Here is a 21,383-nt window from a genome sequence, read left to right as displayed (position 1 = left end):
TGTTTCAAGCTGAGCTATTCTTTCTGCCTTTGCCGACATTTCTCACTGTCATAATTCAGTGTGGGAGATCTCTTCCAGAAATAAAGGAACGAAGCCTCAAACTGATGTGCGGGTAAGGGTAAGGGGTCCGTCAGTCTAGCAAGGAGCAGCTCTGTCATCACAAACCATTTCAAAAGCATCTACAGATACGGTGGGTTTGTTGTGAGCCGCGGTGGTGGGAAAGAGAGGCTGTCCTCTCAAAGAACCAGAAAATGCAATGACTCAAATTGTCTCACGCAATTGCCACTGTTACTAGGCTTAGTCATTCACATTGCCTTTGTCTTATTTTTAGACACCTAGCTTTAAATTAACCTCTCCGATAAACAGCAGCAATTTGGTTAGTAATGAGTTCCTTTGATTTTTTTTTCCCCTCCTGCGTGGCAAAGGAGACGCCTGAATTCCACTTCTCTAAATAACCAATAAGCCCTTGTATGAAGCTATCGCAAGCTGCCAGGGGAGGAGAGACATATCAGGAAAGCTCAGGGGACAAAAAAAAAAAAGTCAAGACGCTGCCTCCCAAGCTGTCTTCTCTGTCATCCACCTATCCTTTCACTGGGGCGAACTGGATGTGCTCACTGTGTTGGGTGAAGGAGACAGGCGGGATTTCTGGAAGTCAGCTCTCCTACTGTCTCAACCAGTAACTAAAAACCCACCAATCAGAGAAGAGATGGAGCAGTGGGGCCAGATATTCAGCTTCAACTTTGCTCCTGACTTACACCATGCAGAGGGACCCTGTTCCTTTCAAAGGAGCACAATCGAGTCATGCCCATCCCCTTGAAATGTTCTGAAATTACTTCGAAACCTAAAGTTTGAGTTTTCCAAGTACCTCTCCAGTGAGGGTGCTGAGTCAACCACTGCCTTGAACCAACGGTGCTACAACCCGACTTCAGCGGACTTTGCACACTTCAATCGCCTAGCTGGAAGCAAGGTGACTTCTCCACCCACATGGCCCCTCCTTAGGTATGAATTGAGAAACCCAGAGGTGACCACAGCCCTGGCAACTACATATAAAAAGGGGAACTGTTGCTTGGCAGGCCCTCCCATGAGCTTAACCAGAAGCATCAGCCAATAGACTCAGGAACTACGTGGCTTGACCATTTTGCACGTTAAACCATATACACTGGCCTAAAGGAGACGAGTGAGCAACAATTCAATTTAGAGTTCACTGAATCCTCTGGTTTGGGAAGGAAATTGCCGGTAATCAATTGCAGCAAGCATACAGGCTCAGGGCCAGGAAGAGAAAAAATCACTTTAATGGGCAAAGCAGATGTTGCTAAATTCATTGCAAAAGTGAGATGGGCACAGAGCCAGGCCGCGCATGAGAGATGCTGATTTTTTTTTCTCCTGAATGAACAAAACAGAGACACTTCAAAGCAGAGGCTGGGGGGGGGGGGGCACGGGGGGTGGTCCATAAGGGAAGCAGAGGTCTAGGTCCCTGTCAGGCTGAACAAAAGAAAACGCAGCCAGGTGTTCAGGTCTCTTTTATCACCATAGGACTTAAAGCTGTTAACATCTCGGAAAGGGTTTTAAACAAGTTCAGAATACCGGCTTAAAACTCTTTGGGAAGTCTTATTCGGTCCTAAAGGGCTGTGTGGCCGAATGGCTAGAATATGGGCTTTTGTCTACCAGTGCGTTGGTTCCTTCATCAAGATGTAGTTTGCTAAACCAATTAACCTCCTTCAGTACCAGTTTTCTCATCTATGAAATGGGCTTAGCCTAGTTACTATAACAGAGCAGTGGTGAGGGTTAGTAAGACTGTGTGTAAGGACAGTAGAGAGATGCACCTCAGCAGTAACACATGATAAAAATAGGAACACAAGGGAAGATGCTTAGTGACTCAGGGTATTCAGGAGTCAGTATTTATTGATAGCAGTGTATGGAGGGGTTGGGTATTTCCAAGCCAGGCCAGATGTTTCTTTGTCTGTTTAAGACTCATCAAATGACTCTTAGGTGTATAGTCCATGAGAGATCTGTATCTGCTTAGAGTGTCTTCCTGATTCTTCTAGTGAAACTCATGCAGAAAGAAAGGTTGTTCCCACTTCCCAAGTGTGAAAAGTTCCTAGTGTCATCCCCTCTCCTTTTTTGCAGCCTGACCGGAGTTACTTCCCCGAGAGTAGTGCCAGATTCCATCAGACCATTTCTTCTTACACTCACACAGGTCTCCATCAGCTGCCATGGGTGTCTCTGAAGCCAAGCATATGACATTAGGCATAGTTAGTTAAAAACTACATCCTACATGCCCACTGCTTTGCCCTACAACAGTAAATTATCACATACTAAATGTGATATCGTGTGGGTCTCCTCCAAATATTTTGTAACATGCTAGAGTCCAAGCACTGATCTTGCACTAGTTTAAATCTCCAAACCAGATGCTGAGAAGGCAGAGGACTTCGCTTTGTGGTTAGATCCTATGAACTGAAAGCAAGGTCCTCAGTTTTCCTAAGCCTTCTTCCTGGGGCTTATGTAAGGATTCTGTGAACTCAGCCTTAGGAAGGGCTGAGCCTCATATACCAGTTGAGTGGTAAGTCAATCTCCCAGGAGCTTCTTCACAAGGCTGTCACGTGGGCAAGAGGGACTAAGCCGCCCCCCTCCCCCCCAAAAAAAAAAACCAAAATTGCATACACATTGCCTGAGATTTCCAAACCTCAGGCTTTTTCCACCAGTGGCCACCCTCCAGGAAGCTGTGTCCCAGCAAAAGCATGTTTCCAAGTTGCCATAAGCTTCAGAATGTTCCCGATAAGCAAGCAAAACTGCAGAGGCGCTTCAGCCCTGCATTTCTGAGGGCTGGTGAGAGAAGGATGTTTACCAGAGCACAGAGGCCAGGTCCTCAGCACAGAATATCTTGGCCCAAATAGATCCTGGAGAAAGCTTTTTTTTTTTTCTTCCAAGTACAGACTCCGGCCTCAGGTCCCGAAGTCAGCATTAGAAACTAAACAAACCTCCCGAGTTCCCGTTTGTTTACTTTTGACCAAATGCAACTTCCTGTCTGAAAGGAAATGGGCAGTAAAGCTTTCTATAGCCTTCTTGGACATAACGTCTCTCCTAAAAACAATTGATTTGCTAAGCATAAATGAACCACACTCACACAATGGGGATCTCCCTTCTCCTCAAAACGTTCGTGTTTTTTAACAGGGAAAGTGCTCCACAAAACCAAAACAAATATTTTTTCAACTGTTGGCCTGCAAGGATTATTTAGGCCGGTTTGCTTCTCCTGAGAACAAGAAAAACACACTTCAGGAGGGAGCCAGTTTGCATGTGCTGTGTCAGAAAAGTCGCTTTGACACACTCGGGGGTTGAGATTTCAGAAACACCCAAAAGTTGAAGTTCCCACAGCCACTCAAACCATATTCCTAGCATGAACACAGGACAGCCATGTCTTTCACTATATGGCAGTGTCCCAAGTGACGTCCTCAAGGTCTTGAATTCCCCTTTGATGGGACCAACATTTGAAAACTGCCGGGCAGCCCCTAAAGCAAAACCACCATAATCTTTTGACAAGATTTGAGATAATGTATTCTGTAATGGGTGTGGAATGCAGGGGGAACGTTTGTCATTAATTTTTAGACAACCTCTAAGTTAACAGAAGAGTCAGAATGAAAGTCGGTTTCATATTGAATCCTTTTGTTCTAAAACATTAGATTTGTACTAGACCTTACAAATTATCTGGTCAACCTCTCCCTCCCAACCCACTCACAAACCACAGCAAAAATAAGGGAACAATGTAGAAATTTTTAGAAACCTAGATATAATTTTTTTTTGTACTTAAGGGAAGAACTAGTTCAATTATTCCCACTTCTCTAATGCAATACTCTGTCTGAATACAGTAAGGGCTCCAGGAGAACGTGGCGAATGAACACAAAAGCGCTGTAAGGTCAATCACAGATTTCCTCTCAGTTATCTAGGCTTCCTAGTCTACCCCTGTGGACCCTCTAAATTGCAATTTTCCTGAAAGCTAATGAAGCCATATGTGCTTCTTGCAGTGGTTTGAATTAGAATGCCCCGCCCCATGGGTTCATATATTTGAATATTTGGTTCCCAGCTGGTGGACTGTTTAGGAAGGATTAAGAGGTATGGCCTTGTGTCCCTTTGTTGGGAAGGCCCAATGGCACTCGGAGGAAGGATAGCGGACTACCAAGAAGAGACTTGATATCCTAGCACCATATTCAGGAGGAGGAGGTCCCCCTCGGTCACAGTCATAGGGAAGGGGGATTGGGGTGAAAGTGGGAGGGAGGGAGGAATGGAAGGATGCATGGGATGGGATAGAAAATGAGATGTAATATGAATTATTTTATTTTTCAATAAAAAATGTGTTTAAAAATAAAAACCAAAATAAAAAAATTTAAAAATAAAAAAAAAAAAAGAGGTATGGCCTTGTGAGGAAGTGTGTTGGGAGGTTGAGGGGGGTGGTAATTAAGGTTTTAAAAGCCCACACCAGGCCCAATCCCCCTGCTCCCTATGGGTCAGGACGTAAAGCTCTGAGCTACTGTTCCAGGGCCATGCCTGCCTCCTTCTCATCAAATGATAATCCTGGACTAACCCTCAAAAACTTTAAGGAAGTTCCTGATCAAATGCCTTTCCTTGTAAGTTGCCTTGGTCATTGTGTCTCCTCACAGAAATAGAACAGTAACTACCACAGTTCTTTTTAGTGGTCATACCCTATGTGTGAATAAGCATACTCTGTGTATTGAATAACTAAAAGAAAGAAATTAGTCATCAAATAGAAGCACATGAATAAGATACCAAAGTATGTTTCTTGGGTAAATTCAAAATTGGCATGCCCCAAAAGAGACTTCCCATGTCTGGGAAGAAAAATGAATGTGTATCTATTTCATGTGCTTCCTTGGCTCTTCTCTGCTGGTATCTAACTGGACAATCATTAAACAAGAGACAGGTACAACAAACTATGTCTCCTCCCTCCCCTCCTCATTACAGAACAGCCCACAAACCAAAGCTCACCAAGTCTGTTGCCTTCCTAAAGAATTAATGAACAGAGTGCATTTTAGCTTAGCCCTTACATCCATCTCTGCCCCAACTGTCCATCTTATCAGCCAACTTCCTACCGCATGGTAGGTCCCAGGTTTTTGGACCTAAAAAAGGTCTTTCATGCTCCCAGGTGTGCTGTGGCCTCTGTCTGGACAAGATTGTTTTATTACTATAATTGTTGGGACAACTATGGTCACCGCAACCATCTCACCACCATTTTATCATCATTTTACCACCGCCACCCTCCTCCACTATCAATATTATCACCACAACCACAGCACCGTCACCATCACCATCACCCATAACCACAGCCGTTTCATAACCAACATCACAGGCTTGGGGAAATAGCTCATCTGGTAAGGGTGCTTATCATACAAACACTGGGACCTGAATTTGAGCTCCAGCAACCAAGTAAGGGGGGAAAAAACAGGCATAGTGGTATGCCCTTCTAATCCCAGTGTTGGAGAGTTAAAGACAGAGGCATCCCTGAGGCTCTCAGGCTGGCCAACCCAAACAAGTCAGTAAGCCTCGGCTACACTGAGAGACCCTGCCTCAAAAACTAAGGTGAAAACCTTCTGAGGAATGACATCTGAAGTTGACATCTCCCTACACATGCATGTAACTACCCCATGCATGTGCACACTCACACACGCACCCATGCGAACATACATTTTTATTTTAAAATACACCTTGACAAACTCTCACGGTCTTGACTACCCAATCACCACCACGGCCTTATATTTGAAACAAACAAACAAACTTCTTGTCTCAGAAAAATTCAAATGTAGCTGCCTACAGCCTTCCAGTGTCTTGTGTCTAGCAGCTCTCTAAGCTGCAATAGTCACTTGTTATCAACTACTCAATTGCATTGAACACAGTTGCATTGAACACATTGTACTGTAGCTTAGTTGGTTGTACATACTTCCTCCGCACAGATCCTCTGGTAGACCCTGAGTCACTGGCTTAAAAGAATAGTCAAAGAGTGTCTGACCACATACTACACAGAAGTACAGGTCAGGAGGAAGGGTGGGTGTGGAGAATGGTGGCACTAAGAACAGGGTGGCAGTGCCTACCCAGCTAAGACTGGATGCTTTCAGAAATTAATTGCTTTGGTTCTCAGCAAGCTGCCAATATAAACCACCTCTATAAGCTGCCTCTACCATCTTTCTGAGTCTCTTGTTTTCATTCAAATAGCCATTGAACAAAGTTGTAGGCTATCTGTTCAGTCATGAAATCTCTGACATGTTGGGAGTATGGCTCTCACACCACTCCTGTAAGGACCACAACTGAGTGGGATGGATCCTATGGAAAGGGCACTTAGGAGTAAGGGAAGGCTCCAAGAGGAAGGAAGGCTTAGGTTGGAGTCTGGCAGCTGGGTACTAGCCAGGTAAAGAGAGAGAAGAGGCCTCCAAGACATGGAAACATCTTTTTGTTTTCTGAACACGCCAAGCTCTGTTGCCATTCTGCCCCTTGCACTTTTTTGCTCTTGGTGCCTGAAATGTGCTACTCCCAGGTCTTGCCTCAGGCTCAGCTCAGATATAACCTTCTGGGCACTTTCAAGCAGAGTGCTTTTCAAGCATGATCTTGCAAATGAATCATGAAGGGAATCTTGTTTAAATGGAGACTCTGACTAGTTGTCTGAGTATCTCCTGAGACTGTACATTTTTGGCAAGGCCACTGGTGCTACGGGTATTGCCAACCCAGGCTTGCCTTAGGTAGCTCTCGCTGTGACACGCCATCAGGTCTGACTCTTTTCATACCACTCGTTATTATGTAAAAGTATCTTGTCCATCAATTTTTCCCAGTTGCCTTCATATACAAATGATCTGCAACGGAGTAAGAGTGTACTAAAAATCAGTATATTGCTCATTTTTTTTTCACCACTGTATCCCTGGAGGTTAGTATATAATGACTGAATATCAAGGATTAATAAATGAATGAGTTGATTCCCTAATGACTAGGGATTTGTCCTCCTCACTCAGGACTTTGTTGCTCTCCTATAACCTAGACCTCCACCATGGAACATTAGCACCCCAGGCCAACGGCCCCTGTAGGAAACTTCAAGAATCAACTCATGCTCTGTTGCAGCATCAGCACCCAGCAGGGTTTCACCGTCCCTCACTTTCATTTCCCCTCACAGCCATCCTAAGCTCACCCCAGGGCATGCTGTTCTTTCCTGCTCCGTTTCCCATATAAGCCCTTAGTGATTCTGGACAAAGCTACCTACTCCACCTGATGCCTGACTTGGTGAAAATGTTGGCTTCTGCACCACATTCTTTGCCAGTTATGACTTTTCTTAGGCTCTTTAGTCTATAAGCTCTCAAAATTCTTCTTAGGAAGTCTTCTTTCTGGTCACCTAGGGAGTCTCCTTCTGCAGCTTGATGAGCCTGTGTGTGTAGTATTATATGTTTTCCAGTTGCACCACTTTTCCAAACCAGCTTTTCCTTTTTAAATTTTATTTATTTGTTTGTTTGATTTGGCTGGCTAATTGGTTTTGGGCGAGGGGGCAGTGTGTGTGTTCACATGTTCAGGTGTGCATATGTGTCCACAACTTTCATGAAGTTCCAGTTTCCCTTCTGCACGATGGGGAGGAATAGACAGGAAGTTTTCATAATGCCTGTCTGCTGGGACAGTCATATGCAGATGGGATGACGGAATATACTCTAACCTGGTAGTGGTACTTCCTATTCCCAGAATGTCATCAGGAGATGAAAGCTACTGTGGCATTCCTTGTGACGTGGTTGTCACTTCAGTGTCTGTATTGTTGCCTTTTTCCAATGGAGTAAGACGGCCGACCTATTGCTCAGATGAGGAGACCGATACACAGGAAGCAGTTCTCACACATGCAATCTGTGATTATGGAGATCTGTCCCAGAGGAAATGAGACTCAGCATCATCAAAAGTTAGATGTGGAGCTAAGAGCTTCTTTGTTGCATTTACGACTTGCTATCATGTGAGTCTTCATCTGTTGTTAAAAACAAACTAACAAAGAAAACAAAAAGTCCTATATCCAAACCTATGCCAAACTCTGCATGACAAATAGATCATTGCAGAGCTCTGCAGCTAAGAGCAGATTTCGCTCACTGTGATTTAAAGAAACAAGTTTGACTTTCGGGTTTTTGTTGGGGGGAAGCTTTGTTTCCTGCCTCTTCTTTTCTCAAGAGGAAGTAAAGCCCATAGATATATCCATGGTGAGATGAGAGCTGTACTGTGTCAAGTTGGGAGTTTTTCTTTTGTTGTTTGTTGGTGGTGTTTGTTTGTTTGTTTCTTGTGTGTCAACTGGAGATAAGCCAGTGTTGTTTGGGAAGAGGAGACTTTAACTGAAAAAAAAAAAAAAAGTCTCCATCAGACCGGGCCATACTACTCCTGAGAAGGAGGTCCTGGAGTGTATAAGAAAGCAGGCAGAGCGAACCAGGCACAGTGTCCTCCATGGCCTCTGCTCCAGTTCCTGGCCCAGCTTGAGTTCCTGGCCTCACTTCCCCTGGTGACAGACTGGAATTGGGACATGTAAGCAGGATAAATCCTTTCCTCCTCATGTTGCCTTTGGTCATGGCTTTTATCACTGATAGACATGATTGCTTTCTTGCCCTCAAGGTAGCCACTCCACACAGCCATCTGGAATCCAATCAAGAACAATAGAGAGATGAATGGGGGAGTGGGATTCTTTTAGCAATTGAATCCATTTCCCAGATTTCTGTCCAGAAACTCTGCCTTACATCTCATTGGCCAAAAGTATACCACACAGTCAGTCTTTTAAAGTATAGGGATTTATTTAATTAAGTTTATGCTCACACCAAAAATTTATCCTATAGATGTTACATAATTTATATTATACAACATTATATTAGTAAAAAAGAAAGGGAGAATAATATATGTTGGGAAACCAATCTCAGTGTCTGCTCTAAAGTCTACATCAGGAAAGTCCTACTATTCTTTCCTTAAAAACAGACCATAGACACATCTCTTTCGCTTCATCTATACTGCCACTAGCACCAGGATCCTGCCCACCAAGTCACTGCTTGTTTCGCCCACTGTTTCTCAGCTCAAAAGCCAGAGCATTTTTTATTTAAAAGCATAGCAGATCATGTAATTCTCTTGTTATATTCATAGAACTTTCTGCCATATGAAAAATAAAATGCAGGTATATCCATCATAACCCGGAGGGACTGTATGATCTCCCTCTCTGGTTTTATTATATTCTTTATTCTGTCATTCATGCATTCAATTCACTCACACTTGAGCACCTACTATCTACCTAGTGTTGTTTCAGATACAAGAATAAAGTATCAGATCAGACAGAATCACCCTACCTCTTCTACTTTAACACATAATAAGTGGGGAGCTAGGGCCAGGGCTACATTTTGGAATACATTCCATTATCCCATCTGCACGTGAGCCTAGCCCACAGAAAAACGTTTTGGTTTTTGGTTTTGTTTGTTTGTTTGTTTGTTTTTCCTATTATTAATCCCCACCTTGCAGGAGGAAATCTGAGGCTTCATGAGAGGAAGTGTTGCTTTCAGTTTCACGCAGAATTCAGAGTTGAGCCCAGATACTTAAATCCATGACACGGAGCTATAAAATGCAAAGCATCCCATCATAATCCCAGCTGCAGAGGACCTGTTTTGAGGACTTGCTCCATGGCATATGTTGTTACAAGAGTTGTGTCTTCCTGCAAGCAGAGGTTACTTGAACGGCAGCTCCTGGGGGAAAGTAAATAGTCCCTTAGAGGGAAAATCAAAAAACAAAAATCAAGAAGAAAAAGAGACTTGTCTTAGTCCATCCTCTTTCAACCCAGGAGAGAACTGCCTTTACAGAAAACTGAGATCCAGAGACAGGGTGCTGGGGGAGCTCCCCAGCCTTTGCTGGTGAGAACCAGTTAGAACTGGTTCCAACTTCTTTGAAAGTAATCATCTAATTGATTCTTCTAAAAACATGGAAGAAGAATTGACTTCTAAAACTAGAGCCCCAGGGAAGAGGTATATCAATCGTGGTTTAAAACAGCAAGAGGTAACTAGCAAAGAACTCCCGCCCCCGCGCCCCCATCCCTCACCCACCCCTACACCACACCCACCCTCACTGCCCCACCCCCCACCCACTCTCACCTCCCCACTCCCATCCCCATCCCCACCCCCCACCTCCCCCACCCTCCCACCCTTACCCCATCCAAACTAAAAGCTTCAGAGTCTTAACTTCTCAACACTTGGCAGCTCACCTCTTCTTCCCTCCACCCTACCCTGACCTCACAGGTTTGGGCCTTTGTGTGTGTGTGTTTCAAAGGATCTCACCTGGTCTCCCTGCATTAATCCTGATCGTTCCTCAGCCCCCTTGACCTCCTCTTGTATGATGCAATGTACCCACGAAAATTGCCTCAGTGGCTCCCTGATAACCTACAAAATGAAGTCTAAGTGCCTCCCCGGCGTTTGTCTCCAGTCTCATCTCTCAGTTTTGATTGTATGTTCACATTATCAGATCATTCACAGGCCTTTTCTCCCACATGGCCACTTCCTCCTACCTGTAGCAGTTTTAATGAGAATGGCTTCCATCGATTTATATATTCAAATTCTTTTTTTTTTTTTTTTTTTTTACTTTTTTGAGACATGGTCTCTTTGTGTATAGCCTTGGCTGTCCTGGGCTCTCTTTGTAGACCAGGCTGGCCTTGAATTCACAGCGATCCGCCCACCTCTGCCTCCCAAGCCCTGGGATTAAAGGCGTGCGCCACCACACCCGGCTTATATTTGAATTCTTGCTCCTCAGTTGGTGGATCCATTTGGGAAGGATTAGAAGGCCTAGGCTTGCTAAGGAAGGTGTGTTCCTGGAGGTGGGCTTTGAGGTTTCAAACACCCATGACATTTCTAGTCATTCTCCACTCCCCCTTCCTCTCCCCCACTCCCACCTTCAACTTGCACGTTAGGATGTAAGCTCGCAACTAATACTCCAGTGCCATGCCTGCCTGCCTGCCTGCCTGCCTGCCTGCTGCGAGGCTCCCCTCTCCCCCTATGATATTTATGGACTAACCTCTGAAACTGTGAGCAAGTCCCCAATAAACTTTTATAGGTGACTTTGGCTGTGGAGTCTTTTCACAGCAATAGAAACGTAACTAAGATACTACCTCTGGGTGTTTTATATACATCTATTCTCTCCATAGAAGTTTTCCCTTATCTTTCCACATGTAACTCTTGTTCTTCTTCCTTAAAGAGTCAAACGAATCCATGTGTTCCTCACCCAATCTCCAAATAAACATACACTGTAAGCACACTGAGTGAAATGCACCTGTTTACAAGATTATCTAGCCCACCATACATATATTTCTTTATTATTATTATTATTATTATTATTATTATTATTATTATTATTATTAATTTATTATGTGGAGGTGGTTTTGCCTGTATGTATGTCTGGGCAACATTTTCTGCCTGGTGCCAGAGATGGCATCAGATTCCCTAGGAATGGAGTTACAGGTGCCTGTGAGATGTCACGTGGGTGCTGGGAATTGAACCTGGGCCCTCTGCAAAAGCTGCAAGTGTTCCTCACCTCTGAGCCACCTCTCCCAGGCCCACATATATTTCTTGAGAGAAGTTACCGTTGTTTCAGTCTTCTTTGCATCCATAACATTTATATATGTTCAATGTGTGACATAAAATGATTGTTTCATAAAGATTCAAGAATCAAAGTAAAGGGTGGGAATTAAATATCATTGTGAGCAGTATGTAAATTCTTAGCTTGTTGCTGTCTGTAATTCATATTTAGTGAACACCCCTAAGCTTGAGTAACTACAGGAAGCTGCTCATATAACCATTTGTTAGTCTAAGACTTTGACTCCTTCCGTCTCATACCGGCCCATAAGTTAGTTGTTGCTACCATCTCCATTTACAGACACAAAGTATGGAATAAATTCACTTTTTTTTACCATGATCACAAGTCTAGGAAGTAGTAGGGTTATAGTTTAAGTTGGACTCTAAGGCCAATTGCTCAACCAGTAACCACAAGGCTGGTTGTCAGGGTCAGGCAGCTGGCATCTATGATACAGTCCAGGCAAACATTGCCACCATTATACATGTGAAGCAAAAATAAGTCGATAATACCTACCTTAGAGACAGAACCGAAAGAGACCTGCACTGAGTATAGGTTGTCAGGGCAACTGACACTAAGGACAATGACCTGGTTTTCCATTTATTTACATGAAGCTCCAGTTCTGCAACGTAGGAATTGATGCTATGGTCAAGTTCACGTGAGCCACCATTTAAAGGCAAAGGCTTCAAGGCAAACAGACATAGGTTTAAAACTATATACCATTCACTGTAGATTATTAGTCTCTAAGCCTGCTTCCTCATCTGAAACTAGAGATTAACCAGTTTTTAAACAGTCTTAAGGATTAAAGGCAAGAATGTAAAGTAAGTATCGGGTGCCCTGCCTAGCCCACAGACACACTGCTCAAAGTGTCTGTTCTACTGTGGTGCTTATTATTATCACACAAGCACCAAATTAGAAGTCATGCCCTAGATTAAGAATCACACGGTGTAAGCACACTGTAAACATTCTCCTCCCTTTTGGGGAAGGGGTCTTCATGATCTGGGCCTCCCCGGAAACTCCCTAAAGGCTGACTGCAGTAGGAAGGCTTTTACTAAATACACTCCTGATGAGTGACTGAAGGCGAAAGCTAAGCAGTATTCATGGCATGGCCTGGAAAGAAGCTCTGGACAGGTCTGGCTTCACACTGCGTTGGATTTCACCTTAGTAGCTAATCGATCAGAAATGTACAGGTGCCTCTGAAATGGACTCTTCCAGGAAGCCTGGTCTCTGTCATCTCTGGTCAGGGTAAACCCTGGAGAACCATGTTCTATGTGGCCTCGGGGAAAGCTGATGCCTCTGTGCCTCAAGCATCACCGCAAGTGTATTTACCTCTCGATAAACCTGGTCTTCACAAACACTGTTGCTGCTCTCAAGGCATGACAGGATTGAACTGGGAGTAACTTTGCAAATTTAAGTCATGAGGCATTGCTTGAAGTTTTCTGCTTTTGTTTTTGCTTTAAGTGATTTTTGTTATTCTTGATGCTCATTTTTTACAGGAAAAAAAAAGACCCTAAGGTGAGTTCTCTTATTTTTGTAATGATATGTGCATGAATGCACATATGTATATGTGTACAGGTTCACATATGTGGAGGCCAGACAATGACCTATGATGTCATCCTCAGGAAGGCCATCCACTTCCTTCCTTTGAAACAAGGTCTTTCATTGGCTGAAAGTTTACCTTGTAGGCTTGGCTGGTTGGCCAGCATGACCTAGGGATCTTCTTGTCTTTGCCTAACCCAGTATGGGCATTACAACATTACACCAACACACTCAACATTTTCCATGGGTTCTGGATACCAAAGGCAGAGGTCACACAATTGCAAGCCAAGCATTTTACCAAATGGCTGTGATCCCAGACCCTACCACCTTCCTGTTTCACTTCTGTTTCCATGAATACAGCATTGGAGTATGTTTTTTTTTTTTTTTAATTTGTACAACTTCTTGACTCAACTGTAATGTCATAAATAGCTAATATTTGCTGTGCTCCCTGCATTCCAAGATCTCTGTTGACAGCTTTCCCTCTGCAGCTTATTTTATTACAGTAAGCGTACATTTCAGCACCCATCAGCACCATCCACCTCCATAACTCCCCTTCTCTAAAATGGAAACTTGACTTCCTCCGAGCTCTCTACACATACTGTTCTGTTTGACCCTCATGGTAAGTACGGGAAGCTGGGTTTAATGGCACACACCTGGAATCCCAGCTACTCAGGAGACCGAGACAAGAAGAGACAAGTTTGAAGCCAGCCTAGATAACAATCAAGAACTTATCTCAAAATAATGTAAAAAGAAAAAAAAAAAATAGCTGGAGATACTAGCTCAAGGGTAGAGAGCTTGCACAGCACACGCCAAACTCTGGGTTTAAACCACAGTGCCACAAAAACATACGATAGCTTTTTGAGAGGGCCAGAATTATTATCCTCAATTTTTTTAACCAAGGAAACAAAAGTTGAAAGATAAAAAGAAAAAAAAATCTCATCCAAGTTCACACATCCAGTAAGAGATAGTAGTTTGGGATGTTCTGGGGCTTCTAGTAATCCTGAACTAGAACCTTCTCCCATAATCCCATCGGACTGTTTCCTGACTGTGCTTGCATCAAAGTGACTCGAGGAGCATTGGCTTCTGGGGCTGTGGCCCTACTTGTGCTCTGGATACTTTATGGAATTTTCTCATTAATAAATGCATCCTTCCCACAAGTGTTTCCAAGCTCTCTTTCCTGTGGCCTCTGCATCAACAGTGGACCTTGTAGAAAACAATGAGGTTATCGTTGGAGCAGCCCTTGCCACTCTTTTCTCCATCCATTCAGTCCGAGCATGTGTCCTGCCAGAATGTGGTCTTGTATTGTTTCCGCCTCATGTTAGTATTAAGTGCAAGCATTTCTCCATAAAAGATGCACTGCTGACAAGGATGCTCGTTTTTCTTTCCTTTCTTCTTCTTTTCTTTTTCAGTTTTTTAAAGAAAGAAACCATCTGCATGGTCCCCAGCAGTAAGCCAGCTACAATTAGGCCCTGAGTCTTCCCCGTCCAGGTGGCCTGGCATCTACTGTCTAAGATGAACAATTGGATCTTTTCTCTGTGGCAAATGAGAAGGGCTTGGAAGATTGGGTGTCATGGGAAAGCAGTACTTTAGGAAGATCAAGTTTTCTCTCTAGAAGGGGATGGTACAGTCATCTGTCAGTTGCTCCTTGGCCCACTATGCAGAATTCCCATATTTTGACATTTTTTACTCAATTTTTGCCTATGAGGGAAAGGAGAGTTGCAATGTAGAATTTTATCAATTGCTAGGAGGCAGGAGACTCAGGTCTCTACTCTGTAAATGAGAAGAAAACAGACATTGCTGGGAAAGGAATAAAACATGATCAGCATGGTCCCTGGCATATAAACACTAGATCTCCCAATGTAATTAATCACACAGCATCAACAGTAACTGGAGGCCACCAGAGCAGACCCTCTTACATTCACCAAAGCCACACTCCACGAAAAATATCCAAGGATCCCTCCATGCTCTCCAATGTGGAGGAGATCCAAAGAGGGACCAGGTCTGCAGAAGCATTGATCGGAAATGTGTTACACACTTAAGAGGGCTGAGATAGTTCATCAGGAAAGCCAATCAAGTGTTAATCCAACCATGATGGCAATCCCCCAGAAAACTTAAGGTGGTTGGACAATCTTTGACTCATCAAAGTGTTCCTCACACATGTCAGTCTGTTTGGGCCCCTTTACAAATGGCAGTTGTTGTCAGATATCTTTGTTTAAATCTACCCCACGGGAATTGTCCGGAAACAGACATGGCATGTTCTGGGCTCCTCCAAAGTCATCTTTTACTCCCAGAACACATCCTCTAGGAGCAATCTTCCTGTTTAGAAGTTCTTCGCTTGGGTTTTAGGGAACTTTTAGCTTGAACTCTTTGAAAAATTGAAGCCAACCGCTCTTACTATGAGATGCAAGGATACCTCGAGCTGGCCACTGCTGACCGTCCCAGACACATCCCAAACCACAGCCTTTCTTATTGTTTAAACTCTTACGCAGCTGTTCAAACATACCCTAAGATATCAAAGCCACTCTAATTAACTTCCTGCTTCTCTGGGACTTCAAAGTCTTTCAGAAAGTTTTAAATAGAGTTTTTATAGAGAATTTGACCTAATATTTAAAGTAAAATTTGCAAGCTTGCCCAAGAGACTTTGGCTTCTCCTTGGCTGTTCTACCCGTGCCCCGCCCTACTCTCAGTCACAGAGTTTAGAAACTAGCTCTGAGAATTGGTGAGAAAATTAAAACTCTGACATCAATCAAGTCTCTTTCTACATATTCACACTATTTCTCAGGCCAGTCACTGACATCCTGTCTGAATGGCCCTCCCCACCCAGCCCATTTCAATCTGGTAGTTTTGCCCAGGCACAGCTCAAAGTACCTCAGCAACATGTCCCTGGCATGCTTTCTCTGTCTCTCTGTCTCTCTGTCTCTGTCTCTGTCTGTCTCTGTCTCTGTCTGCCTGCCTTCCTACTCTCTCTCTCTCTCTCTCTCTCTCTCTCTCTCTCTCTCTCTCTCTCTCTCTCTCTCTCTCTCTCATTGAGGGCAAAATTTCTTTTTTGGGAGCCTGCACAGCCCTCCTAGGCCATAATCACCATGAATTGGAATGAATCCATTTATATGTTTGCCTGTCAGTCTAGACTGTGAAGACCATAGGGCAGGAGCTGTTTTCTACTAAGCTTTGTGCTTCCATAGCCTGGAAGAGGACTTTTCCATCTATAGGCAGAACTTAACAGATCTCAAGAGAGTCTAATACATGGTTTCAGCTTTTTCTTGAGAAGGTTGCATTGTAGGTTTGTTTGTTTGATTGATTGATGACTAAGTGATTGACTGACTGACTGTAGTAGCATCTTGCTATGTAGCCCAGGCTGGCTTAGATCTCACTCTGCAGCTATGGCTGCCTTGAACTCCAGATTCTCCTGCCTCTGGGACTCAGGCGTTAGTATTATAGGCCCACGCCACCACACCCACCTGAATTATACTGTAAGGTATCTGTTCCCTAATGGTTTTTCTGGGGGGGAAGAGGTGCTTGCCCCTTTCAATGGTCATCCAAGGATTTTCTAGCATTGAACTCAGTGCATCTCCCTGTGTGACTCAGTGGAGTTACTTAATACCTTACAGATTTGTGGCCAATAGAAACACAGTTTCTATTTAGAGAAATAGGTAACCCCAAAAATTTACAGCCTACTAGCCCATTAATAAACATCTAACTCTACAATATTGTTCTAGCCTTTTTATTAAATCACCTGAATTCTGGCTTGTTAGGCTTAGGCTTAGTTGGGCTGTATGGCATCTTACTGGCTGCTTCATTAATTAATGGCTACATATAAAACCTTTCATCTGTATTGCCTTTATATTTTCCTTAGTCAAGTTTTTGCCTTTTAAACGTTACTTTTCCCCTAAAGCCTAGGGGAGGGTAATAGGGTGAAAGTGGGAGGGAGGGAGGAACAGGCAGATACAAGTGATGGGATAACAGTGGAGATGTAATCTGAATAAGTTAATTTTTTAAAAAAAGATCCAGGGTACAGCAGGAACCCAAGGTGTCATGGGGCAGATTTCGTGGAGCAGCTGACCTTACGGAGTGGAGTGTGAAGGATTGGCTCTGCTAGTCCCTATAACTCAGGAAAGTGCCTTTGACTGACTGACAATGGAGAAGACATCCTTTGTTCCCTGTTGCCTTTCCAAGGATACTGAGAGAGTCAATAGGGACAATTTACTTAACACATTTTGGAAAAGTCAAAAGTGTTAGTCCTCGGGAGGACAGTCCATAGAGCACGAAATAAAGCTGTTACCATTCTCCTGTTTAAACCACTCTCATCTCTCCTGATGAAGGCTTCTAGAATTCTCACGTTTGCCTTCATCCAATCCATCCTCCCCACCACACTATTTTCAGCCCCGTTCCCCAACCCCCAGTGGCTTTTCACCAATCTTGGATAATGGTACAGCATTACCTTGGCCTGCACAGCCCTGTGGTTTATCCTCCACACTCAGCCGTACTCCGGCTGCTTTGCTACACTCCTGTTGTTCGGTGCCTCGGGACCTTTGCATAGGCTGTTGCTTAGTCCTGAGTATTGCAGTCCCAATTCCTTCTTTATATCACCAGCTTCTCTTTATATTAATTTAAAGTTGACCCGTTCAGAGACATCATCCTGCCTATTCTTCCTGAAATATATTTAGCATTTTTTCTCTCTCTGACTACCTTGCCCCTCAAAACAGTCCCCAGAATGTGAAAATACCTGGATACTATCTATCTCCTCATTAGACTATGTATAGACCTGGCATGTCCCCAAAGGCTTGTGTGCTAAAGGGCTGGTCACTGATCCATCATGGTATTGGGAAGTGGTAGACTCTTCAGGAGGCAGAGCCTACTGGGAGGAAGTTTGGCTATTGGCAGCTTACCCTTGAGGGGAATTCTGGGACCTCAGTCTCTTCCTATGTCTCTATCTGCCCTACTAGACACCCTGATATTCTGCCCTAAACCAATTAAAATACTTTCTTTTTCTTTCTTTCTTTCTTTTCTTTTTCTTTTTTTTTTTTTTTTTTTTTAAGACAGGGTTTCTCTATGTAGCACTGGCTGTCCTGGACTCACTTTGTAGACCAGGCTGGCCTCAAACTCACAGAGATCCGCCTGCCTATGCCTTCCCAGAGTGCTGGAATTACAGGCGCATGCCACCATGCCCAGCTCTCTTCCTTCTTTTAAGTTGATTCTAGTATATTGTCACAGCAATAAAAACTTGACAAGCACAAACTAAGTACCACATCAACAGAGACTGTCTCTCTTAGGTTCACCCTCCTGCCCAGCAGCCCCTAGGAGTTTAGCTCATATTTGTTGCAAAAAAAAAAAATGAGGGGTAAAGTCTCAAGATTGTGGTGTTGGCCTCAAGTCTAAGTGGCATAGACAGTGTGTGTTCATTTGTGAACCAGTGCAATAGGTCAGAATGCCTAGCACGTTCAAGACTGTAGCCAAGAAGACAAACGCCCAAGCTCCCAAGGCCTAGTCTCAGAGCGGCCTTCAGGAACAGGACCCCTTAGAAGTGTTCTGCTTAAGGAAAAGCAAGTAATAACAGGTCTCCTCACCAACACTTCATTCCTTAACTCCAAAGATAGCAAATCTCTTTATGAGAACAGCCCTTCCTACTGAGAATTAAATGTTGCCCAGATACAAGGCTGCATCTGTGCCCCAGGGCTACGTCTGAGTCAGATGAAAGAAACACCCAACTGGAATTCAAGAATATTTCAACAACATGATGGGAGAGAAAATCCCAGGCAATCTCACAGGACTTTACCCACCCGGGTTTGCTGCAGGGTATCCAATTACACAGTTCCTTCTACACAAGCCTGCCTTTCTTAATCAGAGCTGAAGGGCACAGCTTCCCTTCCAGAATTTCTGTGAGGCTGTTCCCGTCCTCTGCAGTGACTTCAGTACAATGCTTGCCTCCCCCACCCCCACCTCCACCCCTTGGGATCACTCCACACGCCCCTGGGCACTGCTGGCTGAGGTTCACGTTGAATGAAAAGAGACACTGGGAACCTGCTATGCTACCCACAAGCAGGTGACTCCTGCCAGAGCGTCCCTGCCTTCTCATATTCCATCTCAAGGATGAGAACACTGGAGCCTGTGGCTGCCAATAGCCAATAGCTGTTCCCAAAAAAATGTGCCTGGTGGGGGAAAGGACCCCCCCAAAAAAAAGAATTCACCTTGTGGCTGACTTTTGGCCATCTTTAGAGCAGGTGCTGCTCCGAAAGAGCCCCTGAAAGTCCTTCCAACAGGCAATGATGCCAACAAGGCCACTTGCTAAGGGCAGGGGGTGTGTGACTATTCTGCTACAACCATAAGCAGTTCACTACAGATACTCAGATCAAGACTGCCTCTCTTGAAGTGTTTTTGCATGCACATCAGTCTTTTTTCTCCATGCCTACCAATTGGCCATCAACACTGAGCATTTAAGTTTAAACTCTCCTATCCGAGACCCCCGTGCCACCACCCTCGGATACTGACTCTGTATCCAAATTACACAGTTTCTCTTACCATTCTGAAACCCTCACATCTCCCCCCCCCAAAAAAAATGGCCCCTACTTACCCAAATGCATTAACCTCTTACAACTCAAAAAACCACGCATTTGGAAATTAGGGCCATGCTTTAATTTTTTTTTTTTTCCTCAGAAATATTCTTGTGGCCAAAAATAGAACATTTTCCATTCTGGGAAATGAGCAGCATTCATGGGAATTGAAGTAGTGCTTCTTGCTTCTCTAGAAAATTCCTGCCAAATACAAACACACACACACACACACACACTTCTGCATACATAAGCCATCCCCAAGTTCTAAAAGGCTGCTTTCTGTACATGTGGTTATGGTCAAAAGTTCTGTGTTTATTTTCTATTCAAGAAAGTCGCCACGACATGAGAAGCATGCAAGCCTCAAGGACACTTTGTAAGACAGATATGACTTGTTCCAGCTTAGAGATTTGGGGGGTAGCCTCCCCTTGCCGACCATCGTCTCAGAATTTCTCTCAAGACTCTTGTAAAATCCCAAAGCTGCCCTGAGAACAAAGTCCGCTGCCTTTATTTCAGCCAATCAGTGACGGGTGGGTAGCCTTTAGGTCTCTCTAAGCGTAATTAACAGTATGATCTGTAAAGGTGGTGTGGGGGAAGTTATTTTTGATCTCCAACACTTAACAAGATGTATAGACAAAGTCAGACTTGAATAAGCGTCAGAATGACTGAATTCTAGAAATTATACTACTGGCACCAGAAATTTCCACTTTTTCAAACACTGCTCTCAGCATTTTTTTTTTTTTAACTTTCTTTCACAGAGCCCCACAGCTACAGTGATGGTTCAGACTTTGGATGGTGTTTTGTTTTGTTTGATTTGAACAAGGCCTCACACTATGCAGCACTGCCTAGCCTGGCATTCTGTGCATAGAGCAAGCTGGCCTCAAACTCATGGAGATCTCCTCCCCTCTGCCTCCCTGCTGCTGGAATTAAAGATGAGCATTACCACACCCAGCTGCATTTCAGACCTTTACATGGAAAGACCTCTTCCCTCCCAAACAGAGACTGTCTTAGCTCTGAAGTCTGCAGGGCTATGTTTGGATACGCAGCTATTAACAGTTTAGCATTGAGAAAAAAGAAAGGTCCCTTAAAATAGTTGGATCCATTACTGATATCACATATAGAAAACAGCAATATGCCAATCATCGAGTGAGTGCAGGAAGGGCAGGTATGGTAAGTCAGTCAAATCAGATGGATGGCTGGGTAGAGGCAAGCAGAAGCAGACAGATTGGCCCATGAGGCCAGGAAGAGATAAGAACGAAAAGAGAGGAAGTTGGAAGGAGAGAGCGAGAGAAAAAGGCATGGAGGCTAGTAGTGAACGGTCAGCTATTTACCATGTGGGCTACATGGGGCTAGCTCCTCCATCACTCTGCATGTCTCGTCACTTTGATTTTAAGTGGGGGCCACACAGTTTTTCCTGGAGGAATGTGCAGACTTAATGAGCTGAGGCACACGATGGTCACGGTGGTACTTGGGTCCTGAATAGGCTTTCAACAGGAGAGAGGAAAAAGAAAAATGTGGGTGTTATTACCAAAAGACAGACACGTCACTCGAAAGTGAGACCTTCAGGGATATTTCCTTGAGTTTTTGTTTTTTGTTTTTTGTTTTTCTCAGAACACACAGAAGCACAGAAAACCTAAGGAATCTGTGAGTTAGTGAGCGGTCGGTGAAGAAGAGGACCCTATGGTCATAAGTAGTTGTCATCAACAA

Source organism: Acomys russatus, chromosome 5 (assembly GCF_903995435.1).
Source record: "Acomys russatus chromosome 5, mAcoRus1.1, whole genome shotgun sequence".
Classification (NCBI taxonomy): domain Eukaryota; kingdom Metazoa; phylum Chordata; class Mammalia; order Rodentia; family Muridae; genus Acomys; species Acomys russatus.
The sequence above is the reverse complement of the archived record's forward strand: the minus strand, read 5'-3'. Positions refer to the sequence as shown.